The sequence below is a fragment of the Mauremys mutica genome, chromosome 10, assembly GCF_020497125.1.
Source record: "Mauremys mutica isolate MM-2020 ecotype Southern chromosome 10, ASM2049712v1, whole genome shotgun sequence".
In the NCBI taxonomy this organism is placed as follows: Eukaryota; Metazoa; Chordata; order Testudines; family Geoemydidae; genus Mauremys; species Mauremys mutica.
Genome location: NC_059081.1, coordinates 14,002,164 through 14,012,037, shown reverse-complemented (window position 1 = coordinate 14,012,037; position 9,874 = coordinate 14,002,164). Strand labels below are relative to the sequence as shown.

The 9,874-nt window shown below is 39.4% G+C and overlaps 1 long non-coding RNA gene across 1 annotated transcript in view; it reads left to right on the top strand.

Annotated features, from left to right (window-relative positions):
- The first annotated feature begins 9,151 nt into the window (after positions 1-9,151).
- The window catches only part of LOC123378288, a 156,493-nt gene continuing 155,770 nt past the window's right edge, over positions 9,152-9,874 (top strand). The window contains exon 1 of the long non-coding RNA XR_006582544.1: positions 9,152-9,193. This is a non-coding gene — a long non-coding RNA (uncharacterized LOC123378288). The remainder of the gene's footprint in view (positions 9,194-9,874) is intronic.

The window sequence follows — 9,874 nt, the reverse complement described above, 5'->3', positions numbered from 1 at the left end:
CATCGTTACATTCCTAAATCCTCATGTTGGATTGGTCTTTCTGTGGATTTTGAGGACTTCTGAGCAGGGACTCTATGTAGCTATAAAAATAACAATAATAGTCACAAGGTATTTCTCCTGGATTTTGCTTTCTGTGTTAATCTGCATGCTTGTTCTGACTGTCCCTTTCACTTCTCTCCCTATTCCACCACCTCTTCCCCCACACATACACAGTGTGGGGATATATCATCCCTATGCTGCCTTGGTGGAAAGTTACAGCAGCAGGCCAGAAGGACAGAGAGGTTAGATAAAGTTGTTGTGAGAAAGTAGGGAGCTAGCCAGGAGGAGGCAGGCGCCAGATGGCCTGTCTGGGATCGGTTTCAAGGTGATAAACAAGACCATAATCAGATGGATTGCATGGGAAATGGGGAACCAGTAAGCAAAAGGCCATGCATGTGAAAAGCGTGTGTATCGGACAAAGAACCAATCAGCAGCAATGTAATGTTGGTGTGTCTGATGTTTGCTAATATGGAGAAGCCTATATAATATGATGCATTGTACACAATAAATGATTCAGCTTGCAATCATATTGGTTGTTGTGCTTTATCCGTCCCGCATGAGAACGCAACAACACAGAGGCTTTTTATTCAAGAAGCCTTTACAAAATAAGCAGACCTAGCCTTTGGCGCCCATGACATCTATATCTGTGGCCCACTCTTGACTTAAAATATGAAGGATTCCCTTGCTTTCATTTTATGGAAGGTAAATTTCTTGTCCTTCCCCATGTGAAAGTAGCATTAGAAATGCAATGTCAGTGCGGGTGGTAGAAGTCTGTCACTTCTGTCATTTTTCTCTGAAAGTTACAGATCATTCATTGTTCACCCCAGGACAGGCCTTTGGAAATGGATGGACTCCGGCCTTTACATTTTTGTGAGTATCCTGAGACTGATTTTGTAGCTGCAAGCGGCTGATATTACTAGGGTTGCTCTAAGCTTGTTTTCTGCTGGACAGAACTATGGTCTTTGCACCTGGGCTAATTGAGTAAGCACAGGTCTGAGAGCTATAGGTAGAGCCCTGTGCGGATATCAACATTTGGATCAACATCTGTGATAATTAATTTGTATCCGACTCCGGATCTGCACCCCACCTTTCATACATATCTGCATCCACTCACACACGAGCACCCTATCTCACTGCATGCTATCCATGATCTGCAAAGATGGTAAACAATACAACTGCACATGCACCACGAATATAAAGCAGATATCTGCGGATTCGCAGGGCTGTAGCTATAGGCTCTTGGAGTGTTTTAATTCTGACTCCTTCTGTGAGCTGAATCAAACCACTCAACCTTTCTGCCTATGTGTCCCCATTCATAACGTGGAGGTTCCAATACTTAGATACCCCAGAGGGGTACTTTGATATTGAATTGTCTAATATTTTAAAGAATTAAAATTCACCAAAATAAACACACACACCCCTCCAGGTCTCACAGCTTATGTGGGTAGTTGTCCATTGGAACCCATTTTAAGCAGTGGCCCCCCATCCCTGGACCCCAGCAAAAGCAGATGGGTTCCATTTTGCCTGTGAAAGGAGGCTAGAGCTGATCCCAGCTTCCACCACCACAATCTTTTTTCTGTACATAACAGTAGTTCTATTTGTTGTTGCCCACAAGAATTCTTTTATTTGTACTCCCCAAAGTCATACGTCTGGTCCTGAGCATAGCGATGTGCAGATAGAGGACTGGAGTTCGTTATTGTTTGTTAAGAAAGGAATACAGACCATTGTGTTAGAGGCCCATCCAAACATTCCCCTATTGGTTCTGGAAATGAAGGAAAGAGAAAGAGAACCCAGTTGTCGACAGCCCCTATCCCCTTTGGCTATTTCTTTTAAACAAGCACAGCAGCTTGCTCTGATGTTCCCTATCTTCTTAATACCTCTTTATTTCATCTCATACTGAAGGCTCTGCTCTCCTAGAGGATGCCTCTTCCCCCTTTATCTGCTTCCAACCTCCCTTGCTTGCATAACACAGTGCTCTGTAATAAGAAAAGAGTTGGTACCCTTGGGGACATTTTCTCTTAAATGCACCCGACTGTACTCTCCGTCCTGATAGTCTATCTCTATCTGAAGCTCGAGTGTCACCTAATTACATTTAGGGGTGCAATTATTATTTGTATCCGGGCAAACCACATGGAGTTTTGTTTTGTGTTACTTGTTTGTAACTTAACATGACACTTAATAAAAGAGCTCTATAAATCACATCTATGAATAATCATCACATGTGCCAAGTATCGGTCAGTGGAATGAGTCTTAATGAAATTCAGTCAGGAGCTGCAGACCCGAGAATGAACAGCGCCCTCTTAATAGAACAAAGTTCTATTTCTCTAAGGTCTCAGAGATTCAAACAATAAAATAGTGATTTAATAGACTTTAAGTCAATCAGGAAGATACAATAACATTAATTAGCCTTTTGTGTCTAATTCACAACCAATCCTGTTGTCTATTTATGTTCTAAAGTGGCCTTGATGAAATTTTTAATATTTCACCTAAGCTGAAGATTCATTTCCACACTGACTAGTAATTTTCTCTTATATAGCTTGAAATTGTACTCCAGATAATTTTGCATAGTAGTATATCTACGTGTCAGGATCATTGGCTGCTATGTTGAATGGCTCTTCAGAGTTGACAACTGGATAATAGCTTTACTTTCAGCCAGCAGAGGAAGTCAAGAGCAAGAGTGTAGAGATAATGTGAATATAATTCATTATTCAAATATGCAAGTGATGAACTGAAAACAAAGAGGGAAGAGTAATAATGGTGTCATTATTTTTATTACTCTTGTTTTGCAAACGTAGCGTGAAACATTAAAGTAGATCTTTGAGAGATTCTGAACTGTACAGTGACAAATTTACTTTCTTGGCAATATTGATAAAAGGAAAGTAGAGCAGACAGGTTTCTGCAGAAGGTATGCTGTGCTGTTAGTTGTGCTATTAAATATTTTCTTGTTGCCTTTTTGCTTTTTAAAATTCACATCATTAGTTACCCCTTAAAAGCCTGATCAGTGACTGGAAAAAACTGTATTGTTGTTCTTGTGGGTCTTTTTAGTTAAGACAATCTTCAGAGCTTTTAAATCTTTGTAGCATGACTAACAAAGGCCAAATAGGCAGTTTACATAAAGCTTTTCTTGAGAGAGGAGGAATTTGCATGTGATAGCAAAATATCCTGCATGAAAGCCGCATTTGTACAGGTTTTAATGGAATGAGGAGCTGAGGAATGCAAGTATGATATATGAAGTATAATGCTCCCCTTCTGTAATTATATTTGTTAGCACTGACTCCACCTTTCATAGCATCTACTTTGCTCCACCCATACCTCAATGAAGGTCACTATAGAAACACACTTTTCTTGCTGCTGTTGTTTTAAAAATAAATATAACATAGTGAATTTACATAGTGTTTTGCAAATATAGATTACACATTGCCTGCTCGTCTTATGATTATTTATATTGTAGTAGCACTTGGAGAACACAACCAAGCTCAGAGCCCTTTTGTGCTAGGTATTGTACGTACACATAGTAGAAACACATAGTCCCTCACCCAAAAGCTTACAGTCTAAGTAGACAAGACAGACAAAGGAGGAGAGAAAGGAAGTGTCATAATCCCCATTTTGCAGATGGGGGACTGAGACACAGAGTGACTAAGTGACTCGCCCAAGGTCAAACAGGACATCTGTGACAGAAGGAGGAATTGAACCTAGCTTTCCTCAGTAGTAGTGTAGTGACTTTGCCATAAGACCATCCTCCCTTGGTTTAACAGACAACCTTTTTCCCCTCTCAAGTGAAAGCTATACTGCACTAGTACGCATGGTGTGCATCTTTGCATGATAAACAGTGTAATGAAGAGAAGGAATGCTAAAATGACTTGAAGAAAAGCTGTCTAATGCTGCTACTGATAGTAGGTCTGATTCTTTTTCCACATGAGTTTTACACCAATGTAACTCCCCTTGTCTCGTGATTTACAGCAGTTTAAATTGCAGGAGTCTCAGCTCCGTTAATTTACTTTCTTCTTTTACTTCCTATTTTTAACTCTCTCTCCCCTCCCCCCTGCCTTTTCACTATGTACTGAGCAACTCATACGCAAACCTTGCAACACTCTTTGCAGACAGGGAGAGCTATCCACGACCTTATTATTCATTTTGTTTTTTAAATCTATCCGACTATTAGAATTCTACAATAAAAAAAAGTTTTGGTTGCTCACAAAGGAAAACTGATTTGGGGAGTGAGGCATGGAAATTGGGACTTCTGGGGACAGTTCTTGGTGTTGCTTAGGGAACTTTGGGAAATCACTTAGGCCCTGATTCAGGAAAGCACTAGGCATGTGCTTTACTTCAGTGTGAGTTAAGTATGCGTTACATAGTGTTCTGAATATATATATAAATAAATTTACTGCAACAGCTCTAATCTCCCTGTACTTCAGTTCCCTACTGAAAGGAGATAACACTGCCTTTCTGCCAACTGTCATTTGTCTTATATTAGCTCTTTGAGGCAGGGACTGTCTCTTCCTGTGAGTTTGTGCAGCACCTAGCTCAATGGAGCCTTGATCTGGACTGAGGTGCTCAGTGGTTTGAGCATTGGCCTGCTAAACCCAGGGTTGTGAGTTCAATCCTTGAGGGGGCCACTTAGGGATCTGGGGCAAAAATTGGTCCTGCTAGTGAAGGCAGGGGGCTGGACTCAATGACCTTTCAAGGTCCCTTCCAGTTCTAGGAGATGGGTATATCTCCAATTATTTTTATATTAATATCTATAATTAATAATTTAAATTAATTAGTAGTGGACAATATTTTACAAAATTAAGATTTTATAACTCAAGAGGAGACCATAGTATAATGTTCATCCCCAAGGAGAACAGAAACATACCAAACACCATGAGCTTAATATTTGGACATCACAAAAGCTGTTGTTCCAAATACTTTCTTGGAAATTGGTGCTGGGTTGATAGTCTATGTAGTGATGAGACAAACCTCACACTGAACCAGGACAGGAAGAGGTTAAATATCTGTCTTAAAAACAGTGGCTGAAGGTGACCCATACAACACAAAACCTTTCAACAATATCAAAGCTAGAGAGAAGACCCTGTAACTGGAGGGAATAACTGGATCAGGCTTGATAGTGCTGCTTCTCTGACAGAAGGATCTTGGGTCTGGGAGAGAGAGGATCTAGGGTGTAGATTGAGCTGAGAGAGGAACCCTATGAGTAGCCAAGTCTGAGGAGAAGACCTCAGTTCTACTTGATATCATCTAATCATTAATAAAGCCAAACCCAGGAAGCAATTGAATTTTTATTCTATGTACTTACTGCATGGTCTCTGTTAGAGCATGCTGGGAAAGACCTACACATTACATGAAGAGAATTCAAACACACTAGAGTTAGCAGGCCCTGTTGCGTTAGGCACTGTGCCTATGTAAAATAAAAGGCCACCCCTGCTCTGAAGAGCTTACAGTTTGAGACAAAATGGGAAAAAATGGGGGCACAGGTTATCAGAGTAAGCAGAGGAATAATTTCCCCACATTATTTTAGTGCTATGATAAACCAAAGCACCAAAGAAAAAAAATAGTTTGCTTATTTTAAGTAATTTTTTGAAGTTAGCCAAATGCTTTTCAGTCTCACTTTGGTTCCGTTTACCCTGGGAAACAGGATCATGTTAGAAAAGATGGTAACTAATATAAACACTATCAATATACACAATGTAGCCCCATTGATGAAGGCACTCATCTTTAAAAAAATATATTAACTAGTCACGGTTCACTGCCCACAACCAACAAATGTTTTAAACCCAACTGGTCCCTGTCTACCCTAGGTGCTAAGTCATTGTTACTTAACTAACATGTTAAGTAACACATTTTCTGACATGATCAATTTTATCAGTCCATATATGGCCAACAGTTTTCACCAAAGAACCAGGTCTGTTACTGTCACCATCTCTTAACTTCTTCTGACTGACCCTCCTTAGTTTGCTCTAAGTCAGTTCAGTTCCTGGACCCTAAACTCCCATTAAGCCTGTCAGCCCTTTAGTTTTGGGGCTTGATGTCTCCTTTGGTCTGCTGGCTGTTTTCTTGGCAGTAGCCTGGTGATTCCTGATCTTTCTGTCTCCTTTTCCTACTCTGTACTCACCCCTTTATAGAAGGCTTTGTTTCCTCTATTGGTTGCAGCTGTGGGCACCTGCCTCCCTGATTGGCAGTTCTGGCACCTGTGTCCAGGGATTGTGATCAAGCTGTTTGCTTATAAACAGGAGAGACTCTCCTTCTGTGTGCCTTTCTCTTTCATGTCCATGTCCAGTATAGGCTTTGTAGACTGGCTGATTTACCTATAGTATACCTGGTGAAATTCTGGCCCTATTGAAGTCAATGGGAGTTCTGCATTATGTTGAAAACTGTTGTAAGATGGCTAGAGTGCTGTGTTGCGCTACCCAGCTTCTGGATGGTTAGACTAGGGAAAGAAAGTGAAAGAGGAAAAAAAATGAGAGAGGAGGCAAAGGGACATGGGATGATGAAAAATGGCCAAAGAAGTGAGAAGAAGAGTTATAGGAACTAATCTTTTGCTGACTGACATTTTGAGTGAGTTCATTTCTAGAGCTGTGTGAATAACTGATTAGTTTTCAGTTCACTGGCCAAACTGAAAAATCAGGGGGGATGGGAATTGTTTTGGGTTGACCAAATAATTTTGAGGTGTTTTATTGTTTTTAATTTGTATATTGATTTTTAAACAGAAATAAGAGGAGAGCAGTAAAAGAAATAAACAAAAAAACTAAGTAAAGGAAGGTGGGAGGCAGGCAGAGAGGGGAAAGGATAGTGACATCTCTATTTTCATCTGCTAGGAATTAATTAAAGGTTTCTAAAATATTAAACCATTTTTTTACAAATTTGTCTAATTTTTCTCTTGCCTCTTTTACAAATAGAATTGAAGTACAATTCTAAACGAAAGCTCACTTCAAATATTTTCAAAACAAAACAGTTTTTCAAAAATTTTCAATCAAAACAATTGAGTGAAATCAACATGAATTCATGAAATGTTTTGGTTGATTTGAATCTGCACTTTTCAGCATAAAAAGTTTTGTTTTAAAAATGTTACCTATTTCTGCTCATGACATACTTGAAGTATGAATATTTTCCAAATGATCATTCTCTGTTCTATAGATTCCTGATTAGCCTTAGTTACCTTGCTCCAGTTACACACATGGATGTAGTCAACAGTGTATAGCTTGGTGGAGAGTGTGATATGTGAGATATTTTCACAAGTACGAGATGACACCATAACTTACAAGTTGTCTACAGATAGAGATTGTCTACCGCAGAATGCAATTGCTTAATTTATTTCTTGGAATGTTCTTCTCATCATCAGCAAGAAGAAAACTAGTTTTATGTGCAAATCCAGCGCTTTTATTTGCCTGCTGTTGAGGCAAAGGTTATCTCCTTCCACCCCTTCCTCATGGGATATGGGAAGTTAGTGTTACACTAATTCCCATATTTTCATGTGGGTTATTAATATGATGTTTGAAGAAGAATGCAATAAGTTTATCATCTTGGTGACTATAATAGAAAGGATATTTATTTTTTTAAATATAGAAGTAAGAATTCATATTGTAATCATCACAAAACAGTCATCATGTGAACACATTTTTTGCTGTTAATACTTACTCTTTGGTGCATAACAATCCCATTTGAAATTCTAGCTACCAATGATGCTAATCTTTCACTGAAAAAACTTATTTGCAAAAGAGTAAAAATGAAGGCTAGGTAAGCGGAATGGATTTCATCTGTTGGAAATAACTGCAAAACTATCAGCACTAAGGGTAAAAATACTTAATGAGTATCGCACTAGTCGGCACCAAAAACAGTGAGATACAGAATTGCATTTGCTCTGTCACAGAGATGACTGACATTTAATTATTGTCTATTTCTGTGCTGATAATTTTATTCTTATCATTCATTGTTAAATCCTTTAGAACCCCAAGAAAAAAATGAGATCAAGTGACAAAAATGAGATAATGAAATCATAGGCAATAGAATAAAATCCTATCTTGTAGGTAAGAGTGATTCAGGAGAGCGGGTTATTTTATAGGGTTGTATAAGCTCCATAAGTGAATCTGAATTAAATGTGTTGAGCTCACAGAAAACCCCAGGAAAAGGCTTGGTAGTTTTAAGCTGAACTGACTTGTTAGTTACCATTATGTAGTACAAACCTCATGCAATGATATAAGATTGTTGCAAACCTCAAAAGATGGTGAACTTAAGTCTTACAGGGGACAAAAAAAAATCTCTTTCCAGCTCACTCTACCTTTCTGCTGTTTGTTCCCTTTCAGCTTTTTGTGAGATTTCTTGGAAGCTAGTTTGTCACAGCGACTGTTAAATCAGAATCTATTTTTATAATTTTCAGCTTCTAGCCAAAAGATGGTATTGCAGCCTCTTTTTCCAAAAACTATATTGACTACGCTGGCCTGATACAAACCTTTGAGCCATTGCATGTAACATTGCATGGGGGGAGGGATAGCTCAGTGGTTTGAGCATGGGCCTGATAAACCCAGGGTTGTGAGTTCAATCCTTGAGGGGGCCACTTAGGGATCTGGGACAAAAATTGGTCCCTGCTAGTGAAGGCAGGGGACTGGACTCAATGACCTTTCAAGGTCCCTTCCAGTTCTAGGAGATTGGTATATCTCCAATTATAAAAATAACTCTACAGTGTGCAATATGTGATGGTGCTAACATGAAAATGTTCCTAAGTTACTTTCTAATTAAGATGGTAAAGTTGTTGTAAAAGTTGGAGATGCAAGGAGTAAAGATCAATTCAACATGGATTTGTCTGATCCAAGGCAATTTGACAAATAGCTTAAAATGACTTCATGGCAGTGAAAACAATAATTTTTGTCAGTTTTGTCAATGGTGTAATGAAAACATGATATATACACATACAAAGGGGAGAGGCTGAAAATAAAGCATACTACCTATGCATTTGCTAACTTAGTAAACAAGAATATTAAAGGCCTGTGGTGTGGTATACAAACCCCATACTGTGCTTGAAGGGTTAAAAAGCAATACTGGGCCTATGTAGCCTACTGAGCATGCTCCAGCTGCAGCAGTGGGTTAAAAGGTGCTCAGAATACCAGAGAAGCCGTGGTAGGCAGACTGTAGGGAAGAAGGATGCCAGCCAGAAGACTACGCAGTAAGTAAGGCCCTTGGTAGTGTCTTCTCCACTCATTTAAGAAGCAGTAGGTCTTGCAGGACCCTGCTCCTTTGGATCTTGTGAAGCTGTTGGCTATTTGGACAATAAGGGACATGACCAAAACTGAAGGAGCACAGAGGTAGGAAGTAGCCCAGGGTGGCAGATTTAGGTTCGAGATGGGGAGGAACCTGCTGGTGTTACTTCCCACAGGGCGAAGAGGGAGGGCCTCGGTCCCCCTATCTTGTCCCACTTAAGGTCAAAGGCTCCTCATCTGGGGACATGAACTAGGCACTGCTGCTGCAGCCCTGACAGTGAGACAAGGGATTGGTGGTCAGGTCTTTTTCATCTTTAGCTTTAAAAATATACAGCAGCAAGTCGAGGAAAGGTGGACACACAGCTCCGAATTGTCAATCAGATGGATGTTTTAATTAAGGAAATTCAAAGACTCATTGAAACACAGTCATAAGCAATTTGGAAATTTCCAGTTAGGTACAAACATTCTAGGGACAGTCAACATTTATGCTGTTACATGAAAAAGGACCTTTGTCCTTAGCTGGATCCATACTATGATGAATGATCTTCTCCTTTTGTAAACAAACTTTGCATTCATGTATCCTTTATGTTGTCAAAATACATGGTTTTAAGTGGTTTTGTTTGTTTAAAACCTAGTGTTTGTTTAAA